The sequence below is a fragment of the Chenopodium quinoa genome, unplaced genomic scaffold, assembly GCF_001683475.1.
Source record: "Chenopodium quinoa cultivar QQ74 unplaced genomic scaffold, ASM168347v1, whole genome shotgun sequence".
Taxonomy (NCBI): domain Eukaryota; kingdom Viridiplantae; phylum Streptophyta; class Magnoliopsida; order Caryophyllales; family Amaranthaceae; genus Chenopodium; species Chenopodium quinoa.
Window position 1 is genome coordinate 4,418,637 of NW_018743850.1, and position 13,636 is coordinate 4,432,272.

At 33.3% G+C, this 13,636-nt stretch overlaps 1 pseudogene; it reads right to left on the reverse strand.

Moving 5' to 3' along the window:
• Positions 1 to 9,410: 9,410 nt before the first annotated feature.
• Positions 9,411 to 11,200, reverse strand: LOC110685634 (annotated as a pseudogene).
• Between the last annotated feature and the right edge of the window lie 2,436 nt (positions 11,201 to 13,636).

Here is a 13,636-nt window from a genome sequence, read left to right on the forward strand (position 1 = left end):
ATTAAGTACCCTTTAGTGGGTTTGAGTGTAGTAAGTGTCTCTATGGTGGGCTTTGTTCTAGTTTTGTTTTTGGTTTTTGAGTTTAATATGGTACAAGTTGTTTCACGAGTAAAGATTTGTGCGAGATCGAGAAAGAGGTTAATCCTTCGATTACAGTCAGATGAATCAGACGAAAATTTTCTTCACGACTACAATAGATCGATAGACCCACTTGTCAAAGAAGGCTGTAATTCACAGCGATATGAAAGAGGGCATATGAACAATGTACGATTTGCAACAACAATCGTAGCTCTGCTGAAATGATGTTTTTATTTGATTCAATTGTCAAGTATTTGTTAGGTTTAAATCTCTTTGTAAATGTTGTATAACTTTTTATTTATAAATCAATCTTTATTCAAAAAAAAAAAATAAAAAAATCTTCCTTTAACATAACTTTGACTTTTCAACCCTCATTATTATACACATGTTCTCTCTCCTCATCCTCACGTGATCTCCTCTCTGCTACTCTTTAATTTCTTAGGCAACCATTGTGTAGGGAATATTTCAAACATCAACTTTGAGCCCCACTGTAATCATGCACTTAAGCATGGTGGCGTCCAAAGGGAAAGAAGCTAGGAACTTGTAAACCATTCACGGGTGTGAAGGTTACACCCCATTCACGATCACGAAGATCGCTAACTCCATAGTGGTCCGGAACCATGACTGGATATTCGGGGATGATGGAACGAATCTAACCTAAAAGAGATTGAACCCGCCCTAAATCGGCCTCTACTTAATTCTTATGATATTCATGTGCGCTTTGCGATCAACAAACATACAACAAATTAGCCCTAAACCTGTTTAATCTACATTGGTTGATTATTAATGCACAAATAAATCTATTATTGGCAATCACTTGAATTAAAATCAAATTTACCTAAATCAAATTAGTAATTATCTTATTAGGCGTGATTTCAAATACAAATTCCCTTTAAACCTGCAGAAAGGAGGCGTGGTCAAGCAATGACAATTAATGATGAAATAATCAAGCAATGTATAATTGACACAACAATTATCATCATAATAATATCATAACTAGCAAGATCCTAGGCATGATACTAAACGGATTAATAACAAATCCTAGCATGTCACTAACAATAAAGATCAAATCTTACCCTAAACATGATACTAGGAACATGATATTAGAAATATTAATTAACACCCTAAACATGATACTAGGAACCAAAATCAACATGCTAACATGATACTAGAAATCACAAAAGCCTCCTAACATGATATTAGGAAATTAAAATAATATTCTAAGCATGATTTCTATATCAAAGGAATAAATAAGTAATCAAATTACTTACTTTGATGCCTCGTATCTCTTTCTATCAAAACAATACACACGTTAGTAATTTCAAGAAAGATTAAATCAAATAAGAATTGAAATATAGATTTGGGATCAAACCCTCAGAACTATCAACCTTTCACGTCGAGGTCGAAGGCAACTTCAAGAAGGGCTTGGAGTATTCGAAGCTCGTGAAGGAGGTATGATGTGTGATATCAAGAAGGTGTTGGGATGTGTTTAGGCTAAGCTAAGAAAATAAGAAAGAGAGAGAGAGAAGCTTTTAGCTTAGAGAGGATTAGATGATGATTGTTGGTGATCAAGCTTGTTGTTGATTGAAAACGGGGTGAAACGACCTTTATTTATAAGGCAAAAAGTGGGTCTAAGGATTAGAAAAGAGTCGGAATTTAACTCAAAGTAAAACAGGCGCTATCGCGACACGGTATTTCTAGAAGATAGAATCCGTATGGAATCCGACTTTCAATCAAATTGGGTTAATCGAATATTCGTACTTATTCTAATTTTATCAGAATTAAAATCATTGAAAAACAAGTGTTTTATCCGAAGTAAAATTTTTTAATCTTTATCTTTTCAAAAACAGGATAAATTAGAACCTTCTATAGGATACTAAAAGCTAATAATAAATCCTAAGGGATTTAGGAATGATGTTTAAGGTTAATGGACCCTTCACATGGTCATTGGGTCACAGGTAAGGTTCGGTTTGGGCTCGGTTTAGTATTTTGGCCATAACTTCTTCGTTATAAGTCGGATTTGGGCTTATAATATATCGTTGGAAAGCTCTTTTCAAATCTCATGCAACTACAAAATAATTGGACCAGGATTATGGACAAAAATAAACTGATTTGGAAATTTTTAAGGTTTGGACACAAAATGAATGATTTTCAAAGACACGAAATGAATGATTTGGGGTTTAAAGGCACGAAATAAATGATTTTGGCTTAAAACATTTTAGAAAATGTTAGAAATGGTTAAGGCTAAAGGGAAATTCACGAGACTCTTCAACTCTTCAACAAACTCGATAATCAAAGACGTGAAAGGTACTCATCACTGAGTTTGGTTTTTGGGGAGACACAATCAGGTGTCTACACATTGACAACCACCGTATCCGAGAGCAATATGCCAGATCTGAAACACGGATTCACTCCCCTGTCCGTGTCGTGTCGTGTTGACACGGGTATGGCCGGAAATCTGTCGAGTCCGAATAACTATGCTTTTAATACTGTGCCCAATCAAAGAAGACCCCCACGGATCCTCCTAGGAAACGCTTTCAGTACCCGCCCACCATTGTTATATTATAACCCGATAATCCTAATCATGGTGACGATATTGACACATCTTGCTCTTATCTTACTGTTATGTTTTTGTACCATACAATAGAATCAATAAACACAACACCTTTCCCACAATATTTAGACAAACAAGAGTGACTTTGGACTTTAACTTATCTATGTTTAATAATGCTAATCACACAGGGGTGGATCCAATTTCAAAGTAATGGGTCAATTGACCTCACTTATTTTACAAATATTTAAAAGCTTAATAATTAATAAATGATTTATTATTAAATTAATAACTATTCTCTAAACTTCTTGGTTAAAATTTTTTTCCGCCAAACTATTTCCTTTTTTTTTTTTTTTTTTTTTTTTTTTTTTGCCAAATCTTCCTATAAACTATTTTATAACCTAAATAACCAACATATTACTTTTAGGTACATTCTTAAGAAGATATAAACTTTTACATCATTATTAAGAAGATATAAAGAATGATGAATTTAAATAGGGAAATATATCAAAATATTATTCCCTCCGTCCCAAAATATCTGGGAAGTTGGACTTTTTTCACTATTCATGTATTAACTTTGACTATAATTTTTTAATAACATAATAAAAATATATTTTATCATAAATTATGTTGTGAGATAGGTATTAATATAAAGTTTCATATATAATTTTAAAAATAATTTTCATTAACATTTAATCATATAAAAATAAAGTCAAACTAGTGCATTGACATGTGTGCAAAGTTGACTGTATCATATATTTTGGGACAAGTATTATTTCCAATCAATTTTATCATATGACACGTTATTTATTATCTTAGCCCATAGTTTAATTTATCGATTTATTAATTTTGAAATAATAAAATGATTTTTCTAATAAACGATACAGTATTCATATATAAAGTCATATTTAACACATACACTTGATACACAAATTTCTCTTTAATTTATTTTCAACTTACAAAACTTTAGAATACTATTAACATCTTGTCATGAATTTGCCATATTATATGATTTTTTTAAAAAAAATCCTCTCATGTATGTGCATATTTTGTAATTTTTTTCTTCATAAACCCATCACCAATAACTTTATTGAAAAGTAAATACAACGTATATGAAGTTGCACTTATTTTTTACCCATTAATAATGCATCTTTTTTGGAAAATATACTCAAAGTCTACGATACAATATACAATCTTAACAATTTATCTAAGATTTTTTCACTTGATTTGTTAATTTATAAATAATTTTAATATAATTTGTTTCATATTAATTTGAAACCACCCATAACAATTGCTAGATCTGCCACTGTAATCACATCCCATTAAATACAACCCAACTAAATTTAATACCTAGGATACGGCTGTGTAATATCTTAGAAATTTCCTCCTTTTATAAGAATACCCTTTTTACCCTTAATAAAACTCAATTTAGGAAATAACAAAAATATTACCACCACCGTGAAAATGGCTAAGGATTTTCAAAGTCACACAACGGAAGCCTTAAACCAAATAAGACATTTAAAATAAATGACTTGAGTTCACAACCTCAAAACCAAAGTAATTAAAATAAAACCACTCACAAGTTGGAAGCAACATATGGCTCTTCAAAAACCAATACTTAAACGTAAGAAATCAAACAACGTTAGTTCAATAATAAATCATCAATAATTAAAAATAAAGTAAAGTCTAAGAAAGCATAATAAGTAACTCTCAACACTCGTCCTATCATACTCTTCATGCTTCAAGTACCTGTCACTTTCTCTTTATCTCAACCTCACTACTTGCCATAAAAAATGAGTCATAATAGGGCCAATCCAAAGTAAAGTCAAACATAAAACAACAAAATATGAACCAGCAAAAGCTGAGTACATATGCACCTATAAAACTAGCACACTAACATGATCATCCTAACAATAATAATTAAAACATGCTAGCCATATGGAAACAGCTTAGAAATAACTTAAAAAAAACTTAGAAGAAACTTAGAGACAACTTAGAAAGTTCTAAGAAATGGTAAGCTTTCAGGTGTGCTGCATTCCATCTTCTAATTAAGTACTAGATTACCTTCTGGCGTTATTCACCTGTAGGCTCTTTTGCCAATTACCTTGTCAATCTGGTATGGACCTTCCCAAGTTGCCCCAAGCTTACCAGCGAATACTCCAAATGAGCACTTAAATGGATTCAGCTTCCTCAGCACGAACTTCGGCCATTGCTCTGGTCCTGACTTCTTCAAAAGTGGCACAAGGATATCTGGCCAACTCATAATACAATCTGGATTGACAATTGAGACCTTGGCGGAATGCTACTGTGGCAGTTGAATGATCGCAGTTCTTGATGTTGACCATCTCTCTGTTGAACCTGCACCAATATTCTTTGGTTGTCTCATTCTACTTCTGGACAACGCGGTACATGTCGTTGCTATTCTTCTCCAACTCCCTGCTGGTTGCAAACTGTTGATAGAACTTATTCGCTAAGCTAGAGAAGCTGTTCATAGATCCTGGCTTCAGATTGATTAGCCATTGGAGTGTAGGTCCAGATAGAGTAGCACCAAAGGACTTGTAGATGGTAGGCTCAATAAGCTCCCACGGAATTGATAGCTGCCACATCCTTTGCTTGTATTGGGCCACATGAACTTGAGGGTCAGTGGTCCCATCGTACAGCTTGGGAATACTAGAATATTCAGCTTTTTGGGAATCCGAACTCGCGCAATCTCCTCCATGAAGGGAGACTCATTAAATCCATCAGGAGATTCATAGGCCAAAGGTTTCGGCGCACTTGGTAGCCGAGTCAAGAGCTTCATCTTTCTGGTTCGAGGCCTCAATTACAACCACCTTTTTGGCTATGGGTCAGCGTCTTCTTCATTAGTCTTCTTCTTAGGTTTTTTTTATACTTTTCCCCCTCTTCATCAGATTCGTTGGATGAGACTAGGGAGAAATGGGGGGGGGGGTGTCATCGGTTTTGACCCTTCTTCTCCTGGTGCTCTTGACAGATTCAAGTTCCCTGTTCAATTTTTCCAAAGTTTCTTGGCGGGACTGGGATTCATTCGGGAGCTTTTGGTTCTGCTCTCGGGTAGCATTCAACTCATCTCTGGTCTCCTGTAATTGCTCGAGGATCTCATCCATGGTAGGATCTTGGGATGAACCAGCCATAGCGAATGAGAATGGAAATAAAAATAGAAACGAGAATGATAAATCGAAATGAGTGGTATAGCGAATGAGAATGGAAATGAAAATAGAAACGAGAATGATAAATCGAAATGAGTGGTAATCTAACTGTATCCCCACAGACGGCGCCAAACTGTTTAGGTTTTTTATTAGATCAGGTTCTGTAGGACAACAACTAGATTAATAAATATGCAAATGCTGATACATGTTCAAGGAATAAAGATAAATGATTTAAAGGAAAAGAAGAAAGGGAAAGGAGGAGAGAGAGACGATATGATGACGTAGAAAACCCCAATAATAAGGGTAAAAACTACGGGTGGCGTTAAGCCCACCAATCTACTTGAGAATGAAATACAAGTACAGTGTAGGTTGTAATTTTATCAAGAATGAATCTGTAATAATATAGTTGCTAATTTCTAATTCTATGGAATGTAAGGCTTAGGGCTCATATCAAGTCTTTTTTCAATGTTTTCCTTATATTTATAATAGAAAAGCCTTTTGAAGCTTTGCAATGGCTCCTTTGTTGATCACTTGAAAATCGGGGTTAGTTGCCAGGTTTAGCTCCGAGATTCATGCCATACTCTTCTTTTACTTATCTGTTATGGTTTGACTTGTTCTTTGCCATTATTTAGTTGTAGTTTATGGTTCCTATTCTTATGGCACGTATCTTGACTTATTGAAACTTGGATTATTTTAGAATATTCATTGGAAAGATCTTCATTTAATTTCCCTTGACACCTGGTAACCAGGTCGTTGACTTCATAGCAACCTATAACCTGCAATCTAGCAACCTGCAGATATTTGAACCTGTAGTGATAATTTTGGCATAACAAGCACTAGAAGTCTTTATTCGTTGTATGTTACATGTAACATAAGTTAGATTTAATACTGTTAGATTATGTATAGCAAATATATTATGTTTTTATTGTACATATTTTAGGAAAATTTGTCAAAAAAGTCCTTTTAAGTATAGGCCACTTTGTGGTAAAGATGACAACAAAGGTCCTTTTATCATATTTAGGTTGTAGCGAGGGTCCTTTGATCGAATTCCGGCCATTAACCTTTTTTTAGGGCAAAAAAAGTCACGTGAGTTGTACGTGACTACTTAAAATCATTTTTTTCACTTTTTCTTTATTAAGCCCTAATTTCCCCTAATTTCTTTTTTTTCAACCCCTCTATTCAAACCCTATTTCTCTCTAAAATTCATCAAACTTCGATTCTTGTCCCTCCCATCAAAATTGAAGGCAATTAAAGGCAATTCGAACCAAGTCATCAAGTTAAAACCCCTTTGTTAATTATATGAATTTATTTGTTATTGTTGGTTTTATTGCATTTCCATTTTCCGAGATTTCAATTTTGGGATTTAAATTGTTTCATTTTTATTGTAGCATGTCATCCCAACACACACTGATGAAGAGGAGTATTGTGGGATTCCAGTTGCCAAGAGAACTCCGTGGACCCATGAAGGAGATTTTGGCCGGAGCTATTTGCTGGAAAGGGGGTGGGGGGAAACGATTTTAATTAGTCACATGCAATTCACGTGATTTTTTTTGGCCGAAAAAAAAAAAATCAATGGTCGAAATTCGGTCAAAAGACCTTTATCACAACCTAAGTGTGATAAATGGACCTTTGGTGCCACCTTTTTTTTTTTATAAAAGGACCTTTACCACAAAATGGTCTACGTAAAAGGACCTCTCTAACAAATTTTCCTATATCTTAAATTAGTTATGTATCTTTTGCATAATTATAGCTAGTTAATTAAATTAGTTCCTTAATCTTAGGCTATTGACCCTCCTTTACATTGTTTATATACTCCACGTTTAATGAATGAAAAGGCAAGCATTCAATCACTTTCAAATAGTACATAGCTCGAGCCTTTTCTTGATGACACAACTCGTGAAACTGGAGTACATGGTGGGGAACTGTATGTTGACGCCTAACTATCACAGTAAGCACATATTTGTATCAAAATCAAATAATTTGTACCAAAATAAGTGATTATTGGCTAAAAAATTTTTGAACCAAAATATGTGACTTTTGTACAAAGAAAAAAAGCTTATTTGGACTTGGGCTCCATCCATAATCGTTGGTTGGTACACCCAAGTGTACCATACGCATGGTACACCCAGATCAAAACTAGTTTTAAAAAAAAAAGCAGAAAGAACATAACTTATATTTGTAATGAACATCATGACTTTATAAAAGAACACAACATCGAAATATAAAGAATGTGATAATTTTGGTAAAACAACTTTTAAAAAAGGTAAAAGATGTCAAATCATTTCAAAATATTCAATTTTCTATAATTTCTCTCTCTAAAATTAATTTTTTGTAACAAGATTTCATTCTTAAATATCAAATTTTAAAATTTGAAATTCCAATTTTTTTTATTCCGTTCTCTTTCTTTTTTTAAAAAAATTGTCTAAATAAATAACCAATTATATATTTTTATATTTTGTTATAATATTCATCTTGGTCATGTGTATCTATTATGATGTTCATTATATGATTTTTAAATGTCTATATTATTTGATTGTAATTTTAATGTATCTTTATTGTCACACGATGTTCATTATTTATTGTGAAATTTTTTTTTGAATTATGTTTTAACATGTTGGGTAAATAATATTTTTTAAATAATATTATCATATTCTTTATTAATATAGAGAATGTTCTTTAGAATCTATCGGAAAATCAATCATCCATAGAAGGGGTCCCAAAAGTAGTCTTTCCTCAAAAAAAAAAAAAAAAAAAAAAAAGCATGTCGTTTTCATCAACCTTTATGTTCCTGATTTCAAAAAATATACATATATACAATTAGTGGTTTTTTTTTTTTTTTTTTTTTTTGAAAAAAATACGCAATTAGATGAACATAGTTTGTAACGTAAAGAACACATATATAGTTCAAATCCAAAGGAACATAGTTTGTGACTATAAAGAACATATAGTTTAGACCCAAAGAGCATATTAATTAAACTCAATGAACATATTCATTCCTCTAAATATGGATCAAAAATACTGATAAAAGGACATTTATCTTAATCCAAAAGAACTTCATCTTCAACCTCCGAAAATAACACAAATTTATAAATAAAAAAAAAATTAAAAAAAACCTAAAATAATAATAAAAAAAATTATTTCTTTCTTTCATCAAGTGCAATTCGACAATCATAGATTGTGACGAAATTCACCATGAGCCATCATTTTCTCTCTAAAAAAATTAATTCTTTCTCTTGAAATTTTATTTTCTCTCCAAAAATTCTCTATTTTTTCAAAAACTGATAATGAACAATTATGGATATGAGAAGCTAAAATTATGGAAAGGAAATAACAAAAATCCTTCAATTAAGTAGGATAAATTTAGGAAGCTGACTTTTTTTTTTTTTTGAATGACAATTTTCATCCAGGTTTACCATTAGCATGGTACACCCTGATGTACAATGTAAATTTCATGCATTCGTTAATAAGATAGAGTCTATTTCACAAATCTTAGAAGCTTCCATCCCAAAACATAAGGAAAATTGTAGGAATAATTTCTCATAAAGTGTATAACTTTCTCATCTTTTATCAATGTGAAACATTTACATGTGTTATTTGAAAAGATTATACTTAAACGATAAAAAGCATGACAAAACTTTGAAGTATTAGAAATTAGTAAAAAAAATAGGCAAGCCACCAAGATTCAAATTAGTACTATGTCACAATATCATATCCAACCCACAATAAATTAACATCTTACAAAGATTTGTAGCTGTTTTAAACAACAAAGTTGTTAAGATTTTGAATGCATAGCAAAAGCGAAAATATATAGATCGTAGTGACTTATCTTTAGTGCGAGTGAATATACTTAGGCATTATAGGAGATCAATTCATGTATTAAGGATTGCATGTTACAATATGATGACCCATCGACTTCAAAAGCCATTGTTGCCAATTCTTTTATCTTCTTTGCTCTATTTCTTATCTCCAAAGCCCCTTCTCCCACCATAACTTTTCTTATAGCCTCCTTTATATCTTCACGTTTCACGATCCGCTCCACCACTCTGTTACATTCCTTAGCTCCCACACTAACCCCGATCTTTAATATCTCTATCACCAATTTTTCATTAAAAAATTGTTCGGCAAATACTGGCCAAGTTACCATAGGAACTCCACATGACACACCTTCTAAAGTTGAGTTCCATCCACAATGTATCACAAATGCTCCTATAGCTTCGTGGTCCAAAATTAACACTTGCGGTGCCCAACCCCTTATAATTAGTCCTTTTCCTTCCATCCTCTTTCCAAATTCATGTGGTAACCACTCATTTTTCTCCTCCTCACCACCATTTACATTATTGTTTCTCCTCACCACCCAGATAAAACCTTGATTGGAAGCTTCTAGGCCCATTGCAATCTCTTGGAGTTGCAAGGTTGAGACTTCTGCTAAGCTACCAAAGCTAATCTAAACAACTGAGCTAGGCTTCTTTGAATTGAGCCACTCGAGGCACTCAAACTCATTAATAGAGGAATCCTTCCCCTTTGAAACTTAGTTTCTTTTCCGTGGTTGCATAGTGAAACAGGACCTATATGCCATGCCCTCCTACCCATTACCTTTTTATAATACTCGGCGTAATCAGGCTCTAGCTCATAAAAGCTATTTATAATAACGCCGTAGCTCCTCTCCTCAGCCTCCGTAGCATGACCGAATATTTTCATCCATTCATCATTGATCTGTTTTTCTCCTATCCCTTTCAAAAATGTAGGTAATTGAGATGTTGTAAGTTTTATTTCATGAGGAAAGTGAGGGACAACGAATTCCTCCTTATCGGATGAAACTTGTTTGTAAGGCTCATACTTACCTAAGTGCTTGCATCAAACATTGTGCGAAGCAACTAGTACCATGGAATACTAACCTCGGTATATTAAATTTGGCTGCAACATCAGTAGCAAAAGGCAAGAGCATACCAGCAACTAGGCAATTAGGCTAGTGTTTCTCTATGACTTTCTCTAGTGATTCTTGTAGCATCTCAGTGGCTTTCACCAACCTCATAGCCATTTCATCTGAAGTGAATTGCTCAAAATTTTCGACTCCCTCGGGAAGGCCAGCTTCTTTAGAATCAAATGGGATGATTTCAATGTCGATTGAAGGACCGACATTTTTGTAACTTTCTAGTGGTTTAGTGAAGGTTGGTGCATTCAGAGGTGTTGTGACTATGGTAGTTTTGACATGATGTGTTGCGAAAATTTTCGCCATGTCTAAGATTGGGATCATATGGCCAGCCGCCATAAGAGGAAAGAAGACTACATGAAGCCTTTGTGGTTCTTCAGCAACAACCATTTTTATTTTACTATTAAGCTAGGGATTATGTTGCTTAGATTATGTTAATATGTTACAGAGCTATATATAAAACGGAAGAAAGCATGTACGTACATTCTTATGCTTATGTCACACCAAAAGTCAGCATATTTGTTTGCATGCTCATATTTGGATGCATACTCTGCTTTAATATATGGTTTAGAATAAAGATTGAACCACGAATTGGTGTTTCCTAGCAGTTGTTAATAATCTTGGAAACTTACAGTCATAATGAGCCGAAATTACTACAAATAACATATTACAAACACATAGTACTATAAAACTATTACAATTGTTCACGGCGAGTTTTCATGTTTTGATATCAATCTATAATGTCATTCATTTTAACATTAGAAAACAAATTAGTTTCTGAAAAAGTAATCAATCATTCAACATTTGATCTCCCATGTTATTACAAAATTTATCTTTCACGATCGTCATACCATAAAATACTCTTTGTTTTGATAATGCAGTATGTGTAGTGATGCTTGACTTTTGTTTCTTGAACAAATCCATAGCTAACACGGCATTGTTGTGAGCACTCATGTGCTTACCAACGTGATTTTTTTATTATGTCTAATCTATTCCAAGATCGAAAACCATCGGTGACAATGCATCACCTCCAAATGCATTTTCATCCTTGAATAAGTAACAAATGAAACAATAGGCAGCATCCTTTTCCACACTATATTCAAGCCAAGAACTCCAAGTTTCAAACCACTTGACACTAAGCTTGTTTACGGATCGGATATCTAAAATTGATATCCGAATCCGATCCGAAATTTTCGAATATCCGATATCCGAAATCATTCGGATCGGATATTTCGGATGTCCATTATCCAATATTATTGAAAACTCAAAATTGATTATGCCTATCTTATAAATCTCATTAATTTTATCGATTTATTATCGTTTAGCCTGTAGGCCTGTACAATATATTTGAGCATTGTAGTAGTCTTTTTTTGCAAATTAAATCATCAAAAGACCATTAAATATTAATTGACATACAACTCCTTAAATATGAAACAGTAGCATTAGTGTCATAGGGCATTACAATACAACTCCTCAAACTAAAAATACAAAGCTTAATAAAGTCTCAATATTACAAAGTTTAATAAAGTCTCAATATCACAAAGTTTACTAAATAAATATATTACCTTCTTCAATCTTCTCAAGATCTTCAATACCCTCTTCCACCACAAGTGGTTCATTTTTCATTCGCAACCAATCTTGTGCACATATTATAGCTTCTACCATTGTTGGTGAAAGAGAACTACGAAATGGATCAAGTACGCGACCACCGGTGCTAAATGCAAATTCGGAAGCTACGGTGGACACGGGAATGGCCAATACATCTTTAGCCATAAGAGAGACTATGGGATAGCTTTCCTCGCGTTTTTTCCACCACTCTAATGCATTAAAACTCTTTCCAATGACATGGTTCTCTCTCATCTTCTAAGTAAATGTCTAAATCACTCTTCTTTTGAACAACATTTTGTGCACCAACATCTCTCTCAAAATCAAAATCTGCTATATCATGCTCATCATAATTTTCCAAATCCTGTGAAGACAGAAGGGTTGGACTCATTTTCAAACTGTTGTGTGGCATAATTTTCCAAATCCTGTGAAAACAAATCAACTAACCATATTGTTGTACCATTTTCAGATTGTTGTGTGGCATAATGCTCATAATTCTCATATGGTAGGATTAAGCTACGGAGTTGTATGGTAGGATTAAGGAAACTTTGACTTCTTTTATTTGAGCATTATGCCACACAACAATCTGAAAATGAGTCCAACCCTTCTGAGTTAGTTGATTTGTCTTCACAGGAGTTGGAAAATTATGATGAGCATGATATGGCATATTTTGATTTTGAGAGAGATGTTGGTGCACAAAATGTTGGTAAAAAAAAAAAGTGATTTAGACAAGTACTTAGAAGATGAGAGAGAACCATATGTCATTGGAAAGAGTTTTAATGCTTTAGAGTGGTGGAAAAAACGTGAGGAAAGCTATCCCATAGTCTCTCTTATGGCTAAAGATGTATTGGCCATTCCCGTGTCCACCGTAGCTTCCGAATCTGCATTTAGCACCTGTGGTCGCGTACTTGATCCATTTCGTAGTTCTCTTTCACCAACAATGGTAGAAGCTTTAATATGTGCACAAGATTGGTTGCGAATGACAAATGAACCACTTGTGGTGGAAGAGCGTATTGAAGATCTTCAGAAGATTGAAGAAGGTAATATATTTTTTCTTTATATGATTTCAAGTATTATTTATTTTCTTTATTTTAGCCTTGAGTTAAATGATAACTATTAACTGATTTTTTTTTTTTTTTTTTTTTTTTTGGTGTAGAATTGTCCACTTGGTTGAGCAGGTTTCCGTTGTTAATGACTACATTTGAGCAGGTTTCCGTTGTTGAATATTGAATCTTTATTGCTACTGTTTTTTTTTATTGCTACTGGTTTTTTTTTTTTTTTAGTAAACTTTGTAATATTGAGACTTTA